This window comes from Pinus tabuliformis, chromosome J, assembly GCF_031772625.1.
Source record: "Pinus tabuliformis cultivar Carrire ecotype Pingquan chromosome J, CPIR1, whole genome shotgun sequence".
Classification (NCBI taxonomy): domain Eukaryota; kingdom Viridiplantae; phylum Streptophyta; class Pinopsida; order Pinales; family Pinaceae; genus Pinus; species Pinus tabuliformis.
Window position 1 is genome coordinate 360,815,085 of NC_142295.1, and position 23,097 is coordinate 360,838,181.

At 41.8% G+C, this 23,097-nt stretch overlaps 1 pseudogene across 1 annotated transcript in view; it reads left to right on the forward strand.

Moving 5' to 3' along the window:
- Window positions 1–5,212: 5,212 nt before the first annotated feature.
- The window catches only part of LOC149227237 (heat shock 70 kDa protein 17-like), a 45,643-nt pseudogene continuing 27,758 nt past the window's right edge, over window positions 5,213–23,097 (forward strand). The window contains exons 1-3 of the transcript XR_016247771.1: window positions 5,213–6,475; window positions 6,950–7,182; window positions 22,687–22,846. The product of XR_016247771.1 is annotated as a heat shock 70 kDa protein 17-like (transcript). The remainder of the gene's footprint in view (window positions 6,476–6,949; window positions 7,183–22,686; window positions 22,847–23,097) is intronic.

Here is a 23,097-nt window from a genome sequence, read left to right on the forward strand (position 1 = left end):
GCTTTGATGAGGGTGAGTCTTCCAGCCCTGGATAGGTATCTATTATACCAGATATTTAATCGCTTTTCCACCTTTGCAATAATCCAAGTCCAGTCAGCAATCTTGTATCCTCCATGTTTTATTCTGAATCCTAGGTATTTCAGCCCTTCCTCCATCAGGTGTGGTGGGAAGGGGAAACGATGTCGGATATAATGAACCTCATGTTGTGTGCAGCCTGTCTCTGTGAGGGAGGATTTGTGGATATTGATGATCATACCTGTAGCTTTCTGAAATAGATCAAAAACATACTGCATGGCAGAGGAGTCGGCCAGGCTGCCGTTTAAGAAGATGAGCACATCATCTACAAACAGTAGGTGGGTGAGAGCGCAATTATCCGCTATCTTTATGCCAGAGATCCTGCCTCTCCTGTGTTCTGTCCCGATCAGTCGACTTAGGCCTTCCATGATGAGTAGGAAGAGTAGGGGAGATAAAGGGCATCCCTGCCTGAGACCTCTTTCTGCAGTGAAGAAAGGCGTGGGGGAGCCATTTAGGAGGATGTTGTACGGCACATCGGTAATACAACTCATTATCCTTTTGATGTACAAGTAGGGAAATCCCAGGTGTGTGAGAAGCATTCGTATGTAGAGCAGGCTTGCCCTGTCGAAGGCTTTGGAGAGATCCACTTTTAGTATCATGCCCTTTAGTCTACAGCTGTGCATTGAGTGAAGGAGTTCTTGTGCCGTGCCTATAGCTTCATGGATCTGGCGATGCTGGAGGAATGCAAACTGTTCAGGGGAGATATGAGCCGAGAGGATGGGCTTTAGCCTATTCGCGAGAATTTTGGCCATGATCTTATAAAGGCAGTTACAGAGAGAGATGGGCCTGAAGTCATTGTAGGAGGCAGGCTTATCGGACTTGGGGATGAGGGCTATGAAAGTGGCTTTGATGGCTGAGGGGATCTTTCCTGATCGGCTGCAATGATTGATAACTCTGAGGAGGTCCTGACCTAGAAGATCAAAGAAGGCGAGGTAGAATTCAATGGTCCAACCGTCGGGTCCCGGGCTCTTCTCTTTTTGGAAACCTCGCATGGTGGCTTCTAGCTCCCCTAATGTGACCTCCTTGATGAGATCTTCAGCATCCTCTTCGTTCACAAACCTGGGAAAGAGCTCGGCAACCCGCATTATCTCTAACAGGTTGGCTTCCCTCGGGGCCTCATAGATGCTTCTGAAGTGTGAGGTGGCCATTGAGGCTAGTTCTCTGGAGTTGTTCACTAGGTGTCCCTGGTCATTTTGCAGTTCCCAGATAGTGTTGATCATTTTCCGTCCATTTGCAAAGCGGTGGAAGAATTTTGTGTTTTCATCTCCTTCCTTAATCCAGATTGCTCTGCTTCTTAATCTCCAGCTTGCCTCTCTGTCTCTGAGGATTTGGGTTCTCTGGTTGATCAGGGATCCATACCTGGCTTTCTGTTCTTGAGAGTTAAAAGTGCCATCCGACAACAATTCAAGGTCAGCAATTGCTTGTTCTGCCTGGGAGATAATTAAGTCTTCTTGTTCCCTTTTTTTGTGAGCCCAGTCTTTAGATAGTCCTTTAAGTTCAGAGAGATTTTTTATAAAGCATATTGTTGGATCCTCCTCCTCAGAGATAGGGTGAGTTCTCCAGTAATCGGATATTAGCTTGATGTAGGAGGGGTCCCGGAGCCATGTGGAGTTGAACTTGAAGGGAGCTTTTTGCTTCAGGAGTTTTTCCCCAATTTCCAGAAAGATAGGCCTGTGGTCCGACAATCCTCCGCTGCCAACCCATTGTCTTGATCTTGGGTGGCTGATGTGAAATGCCTCCTTGATGATGAAACGATCCAGTCTTCTGGCCAAGCTTTGATCGCCTGTCCGATTGTTCCTCCAGGTGTGTTGGATCTTAGCCGAGGGAATGTCGATCCATTGATGGGTCTCGAGCAGCTGCTCAAAGAAATCAGAGAGTGGGTCAATCTGAGCCATATGGCCCCAGGATTCTGAGAAGCCCATGGAAAAATTTAAGTCTCCCCCAAGAATTAAATTCCCATGTTGGAGAAGATGGGAGCTGAGGAGCTTTCTCCAGAAAAGTTCCCGATTTTGACATGGTCCATAAACGTTAAGGATTCTTAGCTCTTCCTCTAGTTCCTTGGAGTATATGTCCGCTCCCAGGAAGCCCTCACCACCCCAAATATTCTTCAGATTTATCGAACGGTTCTTGATGCCAATTGCAATGCCTCCAGATCGGCCCAAGACATCGATAGCATGGAAAGACCAGTTATGCAGCCAAGAGCTTAAGGTTGAAATGGCTGATACCGCATTACAGAGGGTTTCTTGCAGGAAGATGATATCAACCGTCTCGGAAAGGAGGAGTCGCTTCAGAGCCAGCTTTTTCTCGGGACTGGCCATCCCTCTACAGTTGAAGGACAAGAGCTTCATGGGGGGGATGGGGGAAGGGTGTCCTTTGCTCTAAGAACCCTTTCAATGGTATGTTGTTTACCCTGGATCACTTCGTCCCCAGCTTGATTTTTAGCCTTGTGAATATTGGAGGGTCTGCCTCTACCCTGCTTGGGCGAGAGTATGGAGGGGGCAGAATCCAAGCCAATGGCGTCCGACTCTTTCTGTTTAGCAGTGGAGCGGGTGGAGTATCTCGGAGTGGAATTTACCGAGGGGGAGGGCGAGGGGAGGGGACGGGATTGGATGGAGGAAAGGGGGCAGGAGGAGAGGAAAGTCGTCGGCTGCGGGAGAGGGCAGGTCACATAGAGGTGGGGAGGTTTGGTGGGGGGAAAGGGCGGGCGAGAGCCCATCACCAGGTCAAGTGCCGAAGGGGATGATGGGCCGGGGATCCAGACAGGAGGGGGCATATGGGAAGATAGCGATAAACAAGAAGAAACAAGATGCGAAGCAGAATTAACAGGGGGAAAAGACATACCCGATGAGAAAACGACGCCCTTTGCAGCCCTTGAGCGCGTCAGAGGAGGAGAAGGTGGCCTGATCGGGATTTTGCCCTGCTTTTTTGCCAAAGGGGCAAGCGGCGCCTCCACTGTGTCTGAGGTCCTGATGAGTTCCGCCCGAGGTGCTGCCGCGGCCTGAGGAGCTTGGGGTTCTGCTGAAGTCGGATGTTCCTGCAATATGGATTCCTGTTGGGCCTTTTTGAGGAGGGGGCAATCCTTGTAGAGGTGACCCACTTGATGACATCTTCTACATCGATAAGGAATCCCTTCATAGTCAAGTTTATGCTTCCTCGAAAAAGTTTTCCACTGGTGTCAAGGTGGACTAGAATTCTGGCATATGCCATCATCCCTGTCGCAATGTAGGATTTGTCTGATTCCATGTAGGCGCCCAACGAGTTTCCAATTCTCCGGAAAATGTCCTCGGACCAGTACTGAAGAGGTAAGCCCGGGAGTCTAACCCATACAGGCCCGACCCCAATTTGTTCTGTTTCCGGGTCGAAGAGGGGCGTCCATCTTTTAAGAAGTACTGGAGCTTTTTCAAAGTGCCAGAAGGATGACAGTACCCAGCTCGTGTGGTCAGCCCTCGCGAACCTCAACGCGAACCAGCCTCGCACGAACGTTTGGACCGTAGGGATTTCCGCCAGGTATTGTCCCCATATTTCTGATGCCCAGGTCTTCAGTTTCTCTGCTGAATAGTTCCTGCCCCTGATGCGTCCCACTAGAACTCTGTCCGCTAGGTCCATCGCGTCTCCCCACTGTATGTCTTCTTCGAGCCTCAGTATTATGTCTTCTGGTCTGGATTTAAAGCAGCGAAGTTTCTTCTTCGGGCGGGAGGACATACGGCTAGGGTTTGCTGGTGCCCTAGGTTCAGTAGGAGCATCCACCGGAGGAGGGGGGAGGGGGATCGAAAGGGGGGGGGGGAAGCCTCCGGGAGGGGGGGGATGGGGTTGTAGCTGCCCGATGTGGCAGGGGGCGCGGAGAGGGGGAGGGGAGCTGTAGGGGGAGGGGCAACCAGGGGAACGTCAGGATGCGGGGGGAGGGGATGAGGAGCCTGCAAATTCGAGGGACCAGCTTCAAAGGGGGAGGAGTGGAGGCACTCCGCTAGAAACCCTAGGGAGGCCGGCGAAGGAACAGAGAAAGGAGCCCAAGTGGAGGGATCGACAGACTGGAAAGCGGCAGTAAGAGTCGGATCCGACGACTGTGCAGGGTCTTCAAAACTAGCGGACAGGCTTTCACTGTACATACCTCCAGAAGCCGAGAACGTGGAGCGCCAGATGGAACCGTCTGCCAGCGGAGAGTCCGAGTAGTCCACCTCGTCAAGATCCATTGCCAGCTGCTTGAAACAGATAGTGTCCTCGGAACCAGGAAACCGTCGGGGACCGTCGCCGACAGTCAGGAAACCGTTGCCGATCAGGTGCGGGAATAGTGGACAACGGGTAACCGTCCGGGTGGAAAACGACAGGGGAAAACGACCTGCAGCTGTAGCAAAGGGTTTAGGCGCGGCGACGGAGAACTCTCTTCGAGCAGCAAAGAGGGGTGGCGGATCGGGGCAAAGGGAAACCCGAGCGGATGGGGAGTGCTTGCGGAGGTGGGAGGAGGGTAAAAACCAGAAGGAGAGATGTGAGGTAATTTTTTTTTTTTTTAAATCACCCTGGCTCAAAACTCGAAGGGAGGGGTACGGGGCAGGGCTGGCTGCAGGACCGATGTCGGCCTGCAGCCCCGAAACGCCAAAGAAAGAATCCCGTTTAGGCCATGTTACGACCTGGTTGTACCAGAGCCGGCGACCCTCGATCGAATCTCATCCAGTCGATTTAATGATCTGTTTCATCTCATGGGTATTGACATTTATCCTCTACATATTGTATATAATAAAAATTGTGAATTTTGGACTATATATAGCATCTAAATAAGGAACTCGCACCCCCTTATTTTTTGGACTATATATAGCATCTAAATAAGGAACTCGCACCCCCTTATTTTAAAAAAAACCCATAGAATTATATAATTTATATATAACAACGCAATCTTTCAATTTGTTAACAAATACATTGTTTCATACACAAATGTTAACAAATACATTGTTTCATACACAAAATCACACGTTACCACTCGTAGGTGTGGACCTAAAATCCCATTCGTCCATTTCACTTGCCTCGACGAACCATAGGTTTCCAGCGCTGTTGACATATCTCTTTTTGGCACGTGTAATTTTCGATGACGTGGCATAGCCTTATTGGTTTCTCAATTCACATGACGAGTCAAGAATCCTCCGCGCTCCTCTGCCAGCAGTCCAGGTCCCGGGGACCGATAAATCCTCGTCTTCGTAGTTTGTTCTCGCCTGTTCGATACGCAGATCGGCCGTTCTGCATTATATATAGTAAAATCCGTCATCTTCTGCCAGAAAGACCCAGATCCAAACGGTACCGAAACAATATTCATGAAATTGGGTTTAGGGTTTCCGGATCAGGCATTGAAGGCGCAAGCTTTGTTTTCGTGAAGTCCTTCAATTCCTTTTTTCATGGCTTTATTAAACCACGGACTTGCATTCTGCTGAAGAGATTGTTCAAACGGTCCCGATCGATCCAGAATTTGTAAATTAGGTTTTCGTATGAAGTTCTGGAATCCTCATCTTTCATTCTAAAAAGCATTCTTTTTTTTGTTATGTTTTGGCATCGTAATTGTTTGCTCTGCGTTAGCGGTTTAAATCGGTTCTGGATCGGTCAAAATCTCGAGTTTATCAAGATTCATGTCCTGAGCTTACTCAATCTCTGAAGATGGGGTCTAGCACGAGAATTCTTTTGGTGATATTTACATTGTTTATCGCCATATGCCCTGCATTGTGCTTCGGTGTGCAGCATAGATCTGGGGTCTGAATGGATGAAAGTTGCAGTGGTGCATCTAAAGCCCGGGCAGAGCCCAATTTCCATAGCAATAAATGAAATGTCGAAGCGGAAAAGCCCTGCCCTCGTGGCATTCAATGGAGGAGACCGCCTGGTCGCCGAAGAAGCCGCCGGGATCTCTGCCCGCTACCCTGATAAGGTCATCGTGCAGGTCAGAGACATGGTTGGTAAATCTTACAACCAGGTTAAAGCTCTTATAGATTCACTATATCTTCCATATGACATAGTTGAAGATTCTAGAGGTGCTGCTGGCATTAGGGTAGATAATGACGGTAAATCAGTTTATACTGTAGAGGAGTTGGTTTCCATGATTTTGAGTTATGGTAGGCATTTGGCGGAGTACCATACCAAAGTCCCTATCAAGGATGCTGTGATTAGCGTGCCACCTTTCTTCGGCCAAGCTGAGAGGAGTGGTATCATTCAAGCAGCTCAGCTTGCTGGCCTCAATGTATTATCTTTGATCAACGAGCATTCTGGTGCAGCTATTCAGTATGGGATTGATAAGGATTTCACAAATGCATCCTGACATGTTGTGTTTTATGACATGGGATCTAACAACACTTATGCCACTCTTGTTTATTTCTCTACATATACCACAAAGGAGTATGGGAAGAGTATTTCGGCTAACCAATTCCAGGTACACCGCAATTTTGACCACAAATGTTTTAGCAGTAATACAGGCAAATCCATACCGATTTATGAATATTAGGCGTGCATTTCAATTTGAGTTGCTTGTAGCTGGATCTTGGGATTGTCTGATTCTTCCATATTTACTATAAATTTTGATGTCGTGGGGATTATTTCCAAATTTGTATTTAAATACTATAACACGGCAAAAGGCTTCAGTGTGTTGTTTGTTTAGCTAAATGATTTCAGGGTGGCAGAGAGTAAATAGGTTATGGTACTATCTGTTAGGTATGTAAGTTGCAATTGCAACTGAATTTAGCTGTAGGCTCCTCAGATTTCCACTTTGAAACTGCCTATGAAATATACAATTTCATGTTTCATTGTAATGCTTTCATATTTGTATTGTTTTTTTACTAGTTGCCTCTGTTTTCATTTCATATCTGTTTTAGATGACGATGGCTGATTATTTGTTAGCCTGATGTAGGTCAAAGATGTAAGATGGAAGGCAAATCTTGGCGGGCAAACTATGGAAATGCGTCTTGTTGAGCATTTTGCAGATGAATTTAATAGGCAAGTTGGGAATGGTATAGATGTGCGGAAATCTCCTAAAGCAATGGCGAAGTTGAAGAAACAAATTAAGCGCACCAAAGAAATCCTTAGTGCTAATAATGAGGCCCCTCTATCAGTTGAATCAATTTATGAGGATCGTGATTTCAGGTTGGTTCTTGTTATAAGCTCTTGCATTTGTTATGTCTCACTTATATGCTTAGCTTTTGGATAAAATTGGTTCAAAGGAGCATGATTAATTAATATGAACCTCCCATTGGCTTAACCTGTTTCTATTTCTCAATCTTCTCATAAATCTGAAGATGTGTGTCACTCCACAATCTGACATAAGTTTTCAGTAGACACCACAATTGATATAAGTTTTAGTACATGCATGTTTTGTATTGAATCTATCGTAACTTTCAAGAGGAGTTGTACTACACCATTAGGAATAATTTTTCTTTTTTATATGGTAATACACGTTGTATGCATAGAAAGTATATGAACATTTTGTTGCATACCCATAACTATCTTAGTATTAGCATAGATTGGTTTTAACCTTGGTTTATTAAGCATTGAAAGCTAAGGTGCGTGAAATGTGGAAAGGGATATCAGTTTCTGAAATGGGTACACTTTGCCAATGTGAACCACACCACCCCACTCCCCACTCCCAAATGAAAATTGTTGCAGGTTCTAGAGATAGTAAAGAATTTCTATATGAATAAATGCTATGAATTCTTGAAATCAATCATCCAAGATGTTTTTTACGAGGATGAGAACCTTTCAAGTGAAATGAACTGGGGATAAATGGATAGAGAAAGTCTTGGCCTACTTTTAAGTCGCTTTAGCTTTCTGTAATATCATATAAGTTGTTTAAGCAATTGCAGGTTGCTTTGACAGTGTCTTCATGTAACTAGGGGAGTACGTGATGAGATGCGGATGGCTTGTGGTCCCTTAGCCTTTTTGTTGTATTTTGGCCGATTGGTGTTTGGAGAGCTTAGTGGGTGTATGCCTACTTTGGGATCAATGCCAGGGAGGCACATTTCTTGAGATGGTAGTTGGCGCACACAGTGGTGTGAAATCTTCAACAAGGGTGCACTTGTTGAAGAGGATTGGCTCATGAGACATGTGTAGTGTCCACCCCAGAGGAGGGCATTATGCATTTAGAGGTTGGGCATGGAACCTTCGGATCATTTGAGCGACCTTGTACATATGTTGAGGAGGAATGATTGAGTTGAAGAACAATCTTGCTTAGAAGAGCATTTGACATGTGGACACCTAGGCTTAGAGCGTGCACCACCTTGGGGCTTGTAGCCTTGTACAAACCTTATTGTGTGTTCATGTGGTATTCATTTTTTAGTGTAGTTCTTCACTTGGGGCTTTGTTGTTGACTTGTTTAGGGTTTACTCTTAGACTTGACCCATGAATTATTGTTGGCCTTTTTCACCTAATTAGATATCAAGAGAGGAGAGTGTCTTTGTTATGACTTGTATTGTGTTATTGAGATGTGATAGTCACCTTGGGGCTTGTAGCCTTGTACAAACCTTATTGTGTGTTCATGTGGTATTCATTTTTTAGTGTAGTTCTTCACTTGTGGCTTTGTTGTTGTGTTTAGGGTTTACTCTTAGACTTGACCCATGAATTATTGTTGGCCTTCTTCACCTAATTAGGTATGAAGAGAGGAGAGTGTCTTTGTATGACTTGTATTGTGTCATTGAGATGTGATAGTTGGTGTGATGCAAGCTATTGGATGATCTTGGAAGAACAATTATTTACTCTTTTAACAATGATAGTGCTTGTGAGAGGCATAGTGATGCCAGGTCTTGCCTAACCTGCAATACGATTAATGGCTGCAGTGCCCAAACAACATTAACTCATTTACACTTTCAAATTACATTTCCCATTCACAGAATCTCCAACAAATTTCTAACATATATTTTTTATTTTCTTCTGAATTGCAAAAACTGAGTACATACATTCATAGATAATCATATATCTAATTCCTCTTCTATCATTACTAAAATTTGGATGAGTTGGATTTTCCAAAAAGGAATCCAAGCTCCCTGTTTTTTCCACAAAGTCTTAGCTTTCTTCATATTTTTCCTCCTACAAATCTAGTCTATTTTACTAAACTTAATAAAAAAAACTACTTCCATCTATATCCACAAAATTGGATAAGATTTCTAATTTTTTTTTTCTAACATCATTCCCATCCAAATTTTCTGTTCTTTAAACTAAAACAAAACTAATTTACTAATAGAATAAAGGAATCTAATTGCTTCCACTTTTCATTTGTTTCTTTCCATTTTCAAGAGTAAGATGCTCCTGCATCACATAGGCTAGGGTTTGTTGGCTTCTGTCATGGTAGTTTGTTGTTGAGCTCTTGGAGGCTAGTATAGCTTGGTGGGATGCCTTGATAGGCTTTGTTATTGCTGGTTAGGATTTGTGGTAAATGTGGATGCCCTACTTAGGGTTTGGGAAACTTTAAAGAAGTCTATACTTGGGACAAAGCAGGACTTGATGTACCGCCTTTGGCAAAGCTGAGAGATGTTTACTTTATCTTCATCTTTTGATAATGAGTTGTACCATGGCTGTCTTAAACTTTTTAATTGCAGATCTGATTTTCGGATTTGTTTTTCATTTGTTTTGAGGAAGTTTCATGGCTGTTTTGATATGCTGATTATTGGGATAGGAAGGCTGAAATGCTGAGTGATTTGGCATGCCTTGTATGAAAATTTAGATTTAAAATGTGCTGTTATATTTCTGTTGTCAATGAACGTAATTTTCAGGTTTGAATATTTGATTAGTTCCATGACCTAAGGATTGATGCATTGATCTAGTTGAGTTGTTTATCTATTTGAACTTGCTTAAAGCAGTGGTGGGTAGATTTGAGGTCTTTGCAAGCGTATTTCTGGATATTATTTCAATTCAGCCCCAATGCTGAAAGTTCTATGTGATAACTCTATGTCCTCATTGAAGCGAGGTGGAAATTTCAGATTGGGCAGATTTCTGGAATTTTTACATGGTTTTACAGCTTGTAATGTTGAAATTGCTCTTTGTTGAAAGAGGGCGTTGGATATTTCTGCATGCTTGAAACCTTAGCTTCATGAATTGAAGTCAATTCGTGCTCAGGATAAGCACTTGTACCTCGGAAGGATTTGTAGGGTTGATGGCCTATTTTATCCAGGCATTGGAGTTATGATTTCACCTGGGATATTAGCTTCATAATTGAAGTTGATCTGTGTTTGGGATAAATTGTTGGGTTGATGGCCTATTTTATCCAGGCATTGGAGTTATGATTTCACCTGGGATATTAGCTTCATAATTGAAGTTGATCTGTGTTTGGGATAAACACTTGCACCCGGAAAGGATTTGTTGGGTTGATGCCCCATTTGCTCCAAGGATTGCAGTTGTTATCTCACCTGGGATAGGTGATTGATCTACCTGATTTTTTTTTGTTTGAGGTGTGCTTTATGATTTGTATGGATGACTACTCTCAGTCTTGACAGAGTGTCATAGGTTAGAAGGTGCTTTCAATGTTACACCTTAGAATTGTATACTGTAGACGTTGTCGGAGGAGGTTGAGCTTTGGGAGTTTGATGGGAGCAAGGTTATTGATCCTACCATTCTTGCTCAGTCAGTTAATTACGAGAAGAAAGAGGCCAAGACAAGGCAAATCTTCTTGATTTGGTGAAGGATTATATGATCTCTCACATTGCAAAGAATAAGACAGCTGAGGATATGTAGGATGCTTTGATAGAGTTGTACTAGAGTGTCAATATTTCTTGCAATACACAGTTGGGAAATAAGCTCTTTGCCATCCACCTAAATGATGTGGATTCCATGGCTAGTACTCGATGAAGATCACAAAGTTAAGAGATCAGTTGGCTACCATAAGGGCTATGGTTGAAGATAAGGAGTTGGTGCCCATTGTTTTGAATGGGATTTCTCCATCTTGAAAACCCTTTGTCCATGGAATTTGTGCTTGTGATAATTTGCCTTCATTTGGAAATCTGTGGGATGATTTTGGAATCTGTGTAGGGGCCTATGTCTCAGCACCACTTATGTATCCATTGATGATGTAGATTTTGAGTTAGGAAGTCATTTCTATATCTAGGCTGTGCTCTCTTTTTCTTCATTAGTAATTTTTCTGCGCTAGTTTTCTGTCTAACCTTTTTCAATAGCTAGTTAGTTTAATTTATGCTTTTGAAGTAGCTTTGGACTCCTGTTGGTGCATATTGTTGAATGTACTTTTGTTTCAATGACATTGACCTGTTTTCATCATTTATTGGACATTAATGTACTTGAATTATCTTGTCTTGTTTGTTTTTCTATAAGAAAGAAATTGTAACGGATCGGCAACCTGCCAACCTATCATAGTTCCACAATGCTATTCCCAAGCACAGGTCTCAGATATCTCATTCCTGAAACCCCTAGATGACTCCCTGTCACAGGTAGCGGCCCTACCATCCATGCATGGGTTTGCATAATGTTTCATCAAATAAGTTCTGATACCATGTCAAAAATCAGATGATGGTGAACAGATTCGGTACTCAGGAGTACTTAAGTTACAAACATGTACTGCTGATAAATAAAACAACAAACACTCTAATTGGACTAGTCAATACATAATCTGTAGTTTTATCCAATTTGAAACAGCTCCAGACACTGCTGTATGAACTGCTCTACTGAAGGAAAAAGTGCTGTAGCTGGAACAATGTCTAAGAAATTCAGGTAAGCTAACACCAATATGCACACTGAAATGTATGCTAAAGAGTGCCAGTACACATGGGTCTGAGAAAAATTCAACGAATTTTTACTTATTTATTATGTTAAACAATTTTTGTTTCCTTTGATTTGATTTGATTTGCAAGTTCATTTTTCTTGTAATGATAAAGCCTGTTATCATTTATGTCTCTAATCTTAGTCTTAGCTTTAACTTTTTTGGTGAATGAGTTGATTCAGAAACAATTTTCATCAATTTCACCTTGAAATGTACATGGGATCCACCAAGTCAAAACCAAACCTTTGCTCAGTCTAGTCCATTCAATGAAACTGAAGGAGGCATTTGATTTAGTTTGGACTCTGGAGTGATGAAAAGTGGAGAAACAGAAATGAACAATGGAATAAAGTTCCCATGTACATTTCTTGTGACATTTTGCTTCCTGGACCATCTGTCTTTTGTGTCTCCTTACTATCCATTGTTTATAATTCTTAATCTTCTGCAGCTCTGCATCTTCTGTGACTTGCCAAATCGTTAGGTTTAGTCAAATAGCTTGTGATGGGTATATGGTTAGATCCTTTGTAATTCTCTGAAAACAAACCCTAGATATTGGTGATGGAACAAGCATGCTAACCCTTTAGGCCTTCAGCCAAATAGCTATACGGCTTGAAGGGGTTGGAGATTTACTGTATACAGTAGAAATCTTGCTTCTTGTTGGGCAATTTGCAATGCATCGATTGTATATCTTGGTTCAAGTTTTCCAGACTTTTTCAGTTCCAAGATTATGCTTGCTGATATTTTCCAATATTTTCCCTGATGTTTGAATGTTTTTGAGAAGTTATATTTTTCCGAAACAATATTTGTAACATTGTAAGTATATTCCTAGGTTGGAGGCTTTTGGGGGATCTTTAGTATGTTGCTTTGTGTAGGGTGTGGCATTTTCAAATGCAAAAAGCTTCATCTCCAAAATGTTAAATATCCAGATTTTTTTCAGTTGTTGGAAGGATTCTTGGTATGATGGTCTATCATATTCATTAAAAGTACTTTCCCAATAGTGGCGATCATAAGTCTAGCATTCATATCTTTCCATGTTTATGCATTTATCAAAACTTGCAATTGGTGAAAACAACATCTATGTTCTAGATTAACTTGTGAGGTATATATTCAATAACTAGTGCAGGTCTTGCACGATTGCATTCCAGCATCCATGTTGCAAATGCATTTAGACTCTAATGAAGTTAGCATATTGTTTCAACTCATTGGGTCTAACATATTGAAGATTGGATGCTTTTTATTTTTATATTTTTTGACTCCTCTTACCTATAAGCTTGTAGCGACTGTTTCTACATGTAGGATCATTATATCTCCTATGGATAGCACAACACATCATTTTCTGAAATGTCCTCAATAGATTACCATGACCAAGAAATCCTTGGACTCAATAGATACATTACAATTCAGATTCGGTGCAATTTTGACTTACAACTGATATTTGGTGCAATTAAATCCTTAGTCACATGGTTTAAGTTCGTGTGTAGGTTTTTCTACATTTAGGTTCAACACGAATTCTAATTTTTCGATGAGGTTGAGATGAGGGTCACAATTAGGTTTGCCTATATACATTTTGTGTGTGTGTGTATCCACATCCTTGGCCATGGGGAAACCCTCTGAGCACTTCCTCTTATTTTGAGTATGGCACCGAGGTAAATCAGCTAGTTGTAGTTTCTGGCAGTGCTACGGCACATCGAGTGAGGCCTAATAATATTCACAGAGGAAGCCAACTTGGGGATTTGACCTTGTGACCTGCTTCTTGTAATTCACAACACTCAGTCGCTTGAGCTAACCAATTAGGCGACACTTGCAACAATTGATTATTGACTTCTCCACATTCCAAACAAAGATCTTAGACATCAAAAATATGTAGATTAGATGAGACCACAATAGGCCTTCCTTAAATAGGAGACGTAAATCCAATAGTAGAAACATAATTCTCGAGTTGAAGTGGTCCACAAAAGTGTGCAGCCCCCCTTGCACCCACTTACCATAGTTGAAGTGTGATGCAAGCAAAATTACATGAGGAATGCCTTCGTGGAGCCTGAGAGCTTAAGCTTAGAGTATGTGGGATCCCTCTTCTAGTAGCTCCTTTTGACCCCCTATAGATAGGCACCTCTTTCCTTCATGACACTCTGGATTTGAAGGACATCACTCTTGACTGGGCATATGGATGGGCCTTGATTCCACTTTCTTCCTTTGTTTTCGGTCACTAGAGGATCGACTTAGAGCCCTTTGAGCCAAGAGAAGACCAACCTCGCTCCCATCCTCGTAGAAGATCTCCCTCGATGTGGACCTCATCAAATCTCAAAAGGCGGAACTCAAGTTATCTAAGGACCATGTCATAGCTGCATGAAAGGAAGGGACATGGGTAGTAATATGAGATCTCAAAGCCATCATTTGCGATTCGACTCCTCTAGGATTCTCTCTCCATTGGAACAAATGATTGACTCTTATAGCTAGGGGACAAGAGACAAGATCCTCTAGGATACTCTCTCCCTTGGACCAAATGACAATATCTTTTAGTTAGCAGATAGGTTAGGGGGAGTTGGCCCACCATATCCATTGGTTGTTGGAATTGTAATGATGCACTTTGGTCTTCATCGGGTATGTTTTGTAATGCGATTGGGTCTCATGACCTCCTTTTCCTCACAGAGACATATCCGATTCCCATGTGCACACCACCCAATATCCATGGGTATCATTAGGTGTGGTCTTGTCGACATGAGGCAAGATTTGATAGCGCCAGAGGATCTAGGGGTGTTGCTTGTCTTGTATGGGATTCTATTTGGAAAAGGGTCACTTTGTTGTCATTGGATGAGTATGCTAGGTTTTTGTGGGTCCGGTTTCATCGGCACAACTCCCTTCTTCGTGACAACTACATTCTAGTTAGTTAATTTCCCCTAGCCTCATCACACTTTACATTTCACATGGATTCCAAGGGTGGCCCCTTTCCTTGACCTTTATAAAGATATCTCCCACCACACTCTTGGCGATGTTATTCTCCTAGATGACTTCATTGCTCATACCATTAACCTCCAGGTTGCCCTACATAACAAAGTAGAAGATGCCCTTTGTTTCCAAGATTTGGAACTAGAATCTGTGGGTTTGCATAGGAATTTGCAAGATAGTTATGGGCCTGTCACAAGCAATGAGAGACATATCTTACAGCTAGGTGAATCCCATGGCTTATTGATCCTGAATCGATTTCTTGGCTTTTGAGGACATTACTTGTACCCCTGTAGGGGGGGGGGGGGGGGGGTAGCGTTGTTGACTACGTCTTAGCCAACCAAGATCTTCTCCCACTCGTGCAACACTTCTCAGTCTCTTGGTTTTAAGTTTTTTGTTATTCATCTAAGTAGTTGTAAAGTTTCATGGGAATTTAACATGGTATCAAAGTAGAGATCAGTATAAAGACCAACACCAGATTGACTAGTTAGTGAACAACGTAGATTAAGCGGGAGGCTTGCACTAGTTTGAAGAGCAATATCTTTGGATAGCAGTATGGCGTTCCAAGGACTAAGGTTAGATCATAGTTTAGAGGGAGCCTCAAACTTATGCTCATGGAAGGAGTGGATTTCAATAGTGTTGGAAGATAATGGAGTGCTCAAGTATGTGAAGTAGGAAATAGCTCCACCTCAAGATGCCCAACAATTGATCCAACATAACGAGAATGACACCAAAGTGACGAGGATCATTCTTGAGGGGATCAGAGATCATATTATCCCTCATCTCCATTGAAGAAGACAATGTATGAGATGTTTAAAGCAATCTTAGATCTGTATCAGGGTTCTAGTGATGCCAGGAAGCTTGCTCTCAAGGAGAAGTTAAGGAGCATTTAGGTGAGAAAAGGAGAGCCCATCATCACGTATCTTTCAAAGTTCACTTAAGTTTGAGATGAGCCTAGGTTGTGTGGTCGTGACTGTAGTAGACAGTGACCTTGTGAGTCTTGCACTTCTGGAACTTCACAAGTCTTGGGAGACTTTTCAGGGTGTAGTAAGTGACAGAGAGAATATTCCCAGTTGGGAAAGACTATGGAGTGACTGTGTTCAAGAAGAGATTCAGAGAGGGACAAGAGCTGGGAGATCAACTTCGTAGGAGGACGATGAGAACTTTGCCCAGGCAGACAAAGGTAGCAAAGCCAAGGTCAAGAGGGGCCAAGGAGAGGTTGAGTCCAATCAGAAGGGCGAGAAGAAGAAGAAGGATCTGAGCAAGGTCAAGTGCTTCCATTGCCATGAGTTTTGACACTACACCACTAAGTGTCCTAATCAGGATTCGAAAGGAGTCGTAAGATTCATGTAGCTGCATCAGCTTGAGCTAGATGTGTTTTTTGCTCATTTCGAGAAAAATTCTCATTGATAGCTTGCATGGCAAGCTTGACAGACAATAGTGTATGGTATATTGATTTAGGAGCATCCTTCCACATGACCGTGAACAAGGAGTATTTCAGCCGCTTGAAGGAGAAAGACATGTAGTTTTAGATTGAGCTAGGATATGATGGCATGTACTCAACTAAGGGAGTTAGTACTGTCAGTTTTGAGAGGTAGTCAGGTAGCTCTCTCCATCTCAGAGATGTCCTCTATGTTCCAAGCTTGAAGCAAAACCTTGTTTTAGTAGCTAACCTTAAGCACAAGGGATATGCTGTCATCTTCAACAGAGGTAAGGCTTACTTCTATTTCTTAGCTTTTGGATGTAAGATGCAAATAGGTTTAAGGAAGAAGAATTTGTACCTGCTATAGGTTGAGTCAGGCACAACCTTGAGCAACAAGGCAGGAAGTGCACAAAGTAGAGACATGACGGTGGAGGAGAGTAGAGCTCTGGGGGAGTCCTTAGGGCGAGAGTAGGATAGAGCTTCCAAGAAGGAATCTCAACCAGTATGATAGTTTGAGTCTTGGCTAGTTGGCAAGTGGGTTGACCAGTAGGATGATGAGGATAAGAGACTAGGGCGAGTGGAGGCAGCCACTTAGTCAGTGACTCCCAGTACAAGGAGAGTTTGAGCCAGGTGGGCAGACTAGTTTAGGGGGATTAGGAGAGAGTTGGATCTTCCAGTACCATATTCAGGCAGAGTAAGTAGCCACAAAGATACACGAAGTACATGGCACTTACAATTGAGGTGATACACTTGGATAATAAGAGTATGGTTGGAAGGAATAAGTCTTCAGATCAGATTCCTCAACAGGGAAGTCTTCTAGTTCAGAGGGGGTAACAACGACAACGTATCACGTGGTGGTGTTGAAGGCATATATAGGTGGATGAGGTCTTCACTCGCTAAGAGGGAGTGTTGAAAATGTAGCAAGCAATGCCTTTTGGCTTGTGCCTTAGCTAGTGAAGACCTCGAATTGCCCTCATGAGTTAGACTTTAGTTAGGATGAGTTATTTTCAGTTTATTGGAATAATCATCAAGTTAGCATGCGTAATGTTGGAGCTTCAATTAAAGAGGAGTCTTCATTAGTTTGACTATAGAATGAGGTGGCAGTTAGCAGTTCAGTTAGAGCGAGTTAGTCTCCAATGTTGATTGGAGAGCGAACGAGTTAAGAGCTCCAATGTTGATTGGAAAAAGGACGAGAAGAACTCTAAGTTAACTCGTCAATTAAGAACTCGAGTTCTAAATTTGAACTGGGTCTCCTTGCATGTTCGAATTGGGCCTATAAAGAGGAGGACAAAGGCACAAAAAATCATAAGTTTTGTGCACAAAGGTTTGTGAGACAAGACAACTCACGAGTTTGTGAGAGGATCCTTGATTTGTGGAGAGTGCAAGAATTGTGTCCTAAGAAATAGGAGCAACTAGTGCGCAAGGGTTTAGGAGGTGATTGTGCACAGTGAAAAGGAGTTGGGTCTTAAAGAATATGAAGCAGAAAGTGCACTAAGAAATAGGGCACAAGTGTGCTAGAAAATAGGACCTGAAGTGTGCAAGAAAGTAGTAGAATTGAGCAAGGAAGTAGAGTTTGCAGAGCAACTCAAGAAGGCAACAGAGGATTGATTGCGAGCTAGAGGGCTGAGATCAACTAGTGATCAAGGCAAGTCAAGATTAACTATATCAACTGAGATTTGTGAGAGAAGCAAAACACTTTCTCAGAGAGACAAATTGCTTTGTAATAGATTCAATTGCTCCAAGACAATCAATAAAATTCCACATCAAGGAAGCAAGTTTTCCCTGTTGGGTTTCCTGAGAAAACAAGTGTGTCAATTTGTGTTTTTATACCGCTACTTATGAATTGTTAAGAAACTCTGTATCTTGGTGAAAGTAAACTAGTTTTTAGTTTTCAATTATTCATCTTAGTAGTTGCAGAGTTTCATGGAAATTTAACTGTTGTCTTCTACACCTTGTGTTGATTTTGTTCCTCCCTTTTGCCAATGACTTGATCTTGTTGGCTTCCACCCCTTATGCTTGTAGAGATAGATTGATGCACTATCTAGCTTTGTGACCTTTGCAGTTGATGGTCAACTCGAGTAAGACCGAGGTTTTGGGTATTAAAGAGATCTCTTATACACTTACATTTCTATTAACGAGGTGTTGAGATTGAGATCAATGTTTTAAAACTCCGACTCCGACTCTGAATCGGCTGAGGGTCGACTCCGACTCCGACTCCGTATCGACTTGGTTGGCTCGATTTCAATGACTCGGTGGTTGTAAAAAATACATTAACTATTTATTTTTTATTAAAAACATAATTTTAAAGATTTTCATTCATGTTTCGAAACGCACAAATTAGAATGTAGATAAAAGACAACATATGATCAAAGTAGGCTCATGAATATATCCATTATATCAAAATGGCACCTAGTGCACTGTCCAATACATACATGATGATGATATAGAGATCAAAACAAAAACACATAACCAAGGAGGCTAGAAATGGCATTATCCAAAATAGATTATAAGTCATCAAGGAACTAATACAAGGGTCCAAGAGTGTTCCTCACTCCAAGAAAGTCCCAAAGTGCATGTGTACATCTTCAAAAAGTGCATCCTCCACCATGATGTCATCTAGGAGAGACCCTATGTCACCTTTTTCAAGCATGTGAGTGACATGGCACCCCTAAGGGTAAGCATTGGCATCAAAGGGGGATGTGCTAGCCCTCCTAAGTCATCTCAATGATAACCATCCTCATCTGTGCTTTGGAAGAAGGCACCATCCACCAAAACAGGGCCAAGGCCAGCCAGGGGGCATCTTCAGTCCATTTGGGCATATCATCAAATAGTCCAACGTCCAAGCTTTTAAGTTTAGTGTTTTAACATTTGGAGGCTCATTAAGGGGTGTAGCATCACATGGAATCAACTCAAGGCTCGATGCTTATCTTTGGAGGGCCAAGGTTGGGGCCACAAAGTTAGGTTTGCTTTAAGAAAGGGGCAAAGAACCTATTGGAAGGTTTTGAAGAAGAATGAAACTATCCTTTTAAGGAATCTCTACTACATATGTGATACCACCTAAACAAACCTCTCAATATCAAGCGAGATAAACTTATTAAGGGACAAAAAACCATTAAAGTATCATAGTGAAAACTTTGGAGTCCCCCAAAAGAAAAAAAAAAAAAAAATCGATGTTTTTTAGTTCACTGGTTGCTGTCATCCAACCCGGCCGAGTAGGCTTGGACTCGGCTGGGTTATTACCGAGCCGGTTGAGTTGTTAGACAACTTGACCGGCTCGGTAATAACCCGATCGGTCAAACCGGTTCACTGGCCGAGTTGACCTAGTGAGGCCTTGACTCGGACCAACTTGGCAGAGTCTGTTCCGAGCCGGTCGAATCTTAAAACACTGATTGAGATCACCACAACTTACACCTACATAGGGCCATAGTTTATGGGGTTTCTTTCTTTTTGATTTGTGGTAGGGTCCCTCAATTTAGTAAAAGATATGTTCCCCGAGCCTCATTAATAGACAATGTTTCCAAAGTCAATTTCAAGACATATTGTCCAAACTTCACCTCATGGAGGCGATTATTAGACCCACAACTCTTTATGGTTTTGAAGTTTGGGAGTTGAGCTTAGATAGATTAGGCCAACTTGGAGAGAGTACAAACTTTTCTTCTCATATGCATCATCTGCTATAAGCGGATAGTTCCACAACCCTTTATTTAGGCAGAGTTTGGTATCCACTCATTCCACCTCAAGGTCATTTTCTGTTTGGTTTCATTCTTTCATAGATATAAATCTTTAGAATACTCTTCCTCTGGGCGAGAAAGGTACCCTATCTTGCTTTTTTGTCCTTAGAGCCTTCCCCCCTCATTGCTGTACTTGAGTTTGGTTCTCAAAGGCACAACTTCTTTAGTAGTTGTGTGTCTCTCCAGAACGCCTTCCCCCATTCAGATCCTTCCTTGACGTGTTGAACCTTATCTTGTTGACTCGACAGGTATTTCATTAGACCATTAGGGAGGATATTTACATATTGTATATTCAGGTCACTTGTACTTCACCTTCGACGAGCTTGAGCTTGAAGTTGTCCTACCTAGAGCACTTTTTGGAGTTGTAGAATGGCATCATAGTTCGCCCCCTTACACATGCAAACATTGGATGCATTCTCTCAGGATAATATTGGGACAATTTGAGTTGGTTCTCATAGACTTTGGATATAGACAAACCTCCATATACCAAGGCCCGATTGTGAAATGTGGCACCTATAGGAGCTAAAGACAATGACACTTGATTTTTAGGTGCTCCATATACTATGAGATCATAGGACATTATCCTTGGACCTTGCCTATATTGGGATTCCAGAGGCTCCCTCTCTACCTTCTTTAGGTACCAGGACCTACGATGCTTAGCCCTCCTCATTAGGGATATTTTCAGCCATAGATCTTAGTTCCTGCACACCATGCCTCGCCTTAGGATGACCAGGATGATTTATACTTTCATATGTATCTATTAGATTAGAATCACAAGCGATGGGTAGAAGTTCATGGTGTGCTAGGCAATAGAAGGGTGAGATCTCGTGTCTCTTTTTCAACCTCCCCCTTTGGGGATCAATATATACCATCAAGGCCAATTTGACCATGTTGAATCATATATTAGTTCACAAGACCTTAGAGCACCAAAGGGACAAGTTCCTACAGTGTGCCTTTGACCCGCTTGACTAACTCCTAGTTGCATAGGAGTGACCATAGATGTATTCAGAGTTCTTTCTTTCAACCTCAGATGCTAGGACGCCACTACATCCCCCCAGGATCATACGGTTGGACCCACCATTGTTTCCAAGAGGCTTCGACAACGAGCAAGTGCCCAATTCACCTCCCTTGCCATCAACCATCAAACTCAAGAGCCCTTGACATCTTTAGCTCCATCGTCAGATCTTCCTACCACAGCGCCCAATTCACCTCCCTTGCCATCAACCATCAAACTCAAGAGCCGTTGACATCTTTAGCTCCATTGTCAGATCTTCCTACCCCACTCATTCTTTCTTGTCAGGCTATTGATTATTTTGTATTGTGCCATGGTCTTTTATATGCATGTTGTGACAACACTACAATTTCTTTCTTTCAATCTTTATGTTATTTTCAGCATGATCTAGGAGCTGCACTTGCATTGCCACATTGGATTCATTCTTATTGTACACTTCTTCAGTGCCATTCACCTACTTTTGTGGTCATTTGTTGGACATTAATAAATTTAGCTTATCTTATCCCCCTCCCTCTCTCTCTATCTATATATATTGATTATTTTGTATTGTGCCATGGTCTTTTATATGCATGTTGTGACAACACTGCAGTTTCTTTCTTTCAATCTTTATGTTATTTTCAGCATGATCTAGGAGCTGCACTTGCATTGCCACATTGGATTCATTCTTATTGTACACTTCTTCAGTGCCATTCACCTACTTTTGTGGTCATTTGTTGGACATTAATAAATTTAGCTTATCTTAACCCCCCCCCTCTCCCTATATATATATGAACTTTAAAATGAGATATAACATAAAATAGTAAGAAATGAACATCCATGAACATAAAAATGTTATAATGGACATAGAACCTGCAAAGATAGATTACGAGCTTAAGTTGTGACATGAGGTAACGAGCTTGGGCCGTGGACTTAGTCAATGGCCATGAAGTTTGATGAACCTCACAATTTTTTTAGGTTTGTCAAATTTTGAATCACAAGGTTGAAGTTCGGCAAACCCTGTGGCATGGATTATCATTAAATCTAGGGAAGTGAATGCATGATGGATTTCTTATGGCAACATGTTTGTGTATGTATCAGCTATATCAGTTCTCTTAACCTCTTTACTAAGGTTACCACTTGGCATCAATTAATGGATATTTTGCTTGGCTCTTTGAAACCACGCTCCTGTGGCTTAATTAATCTTATATATGTAGTTAAGGTTGTAATTCCTTTTCAATATACAGAGATATAATTGCACCAAGAGAAACATGGTTCTCGTACTGCCTGTGATGGAACATATGTTCAACTCTTCAATGGTGCAATGCTAATAAAATAAATGGAAATTTTTTTGAACTCCGATGTCTGTTGTCAAAAAAACAATAAAGGGAAAGAGCTATTCTCTTGTTAAATACTGTCACTTATAAAAATAACTAAAAAATGAAAACTAGCATATATCAACTTTACCCTGGGTCTTCTAAGCAGCAAGCTATCACTGCTTAATAGATCTGGGGTTAAGATGGATGTATGATTTTAAATTGTATTATTGATCTCATTAGTCAACAGTCCAACTAATTTTGCATATGAGATTGTCTACTTTATGTCTAGTCATTTTATTTACATGTTTACTTTGTTTATGTTTCAGTAATGCCATGAAGACTTTATAATTTAGTTTAGCAATTCGAGAAGGTCAATTGCAGATAATAACAGAAATACCTGTGATTTTACATCTCTGTTTTGAACTATTGCTTTGTTTTCTAATGAAAATATTATGTGTGTTTGTAACATCCCTTGCAACCATATGTTTTAGGAGTACCATAACGCGGCAGAAATTTGAAGAGCTTTGTGGGGATCTGTTTGAGGAGGCGCTTTTGCCTGTAAAGGAAATTCTTAAGCATTCTGGCTTGAAGGTGGAAGACCTTTATGCTGTAGAGTTGATAGGTGGAGCGACTCGCATGCCAAAATTGCAGGTTAAGTGCTATAGCCATCAATATTTACAGCATTTATATAAAGTTTTTGAGAATTTCAATCACTTTGTGGATGCTCTTTGAAGATAGTTATTAAAAATTGCATTTGTTTATGAGCAAATGAAGTGGTGCTTGAAATTGCGATTGGTGACTTGTCAATCTGGATAAAATAATTTTTCAACTTCTGAATGAATTTCTTTTCTGGTTGTCATGCCAAAGAAGCAATATTTTTGAAGAGCTAATGTTGAGAAAAG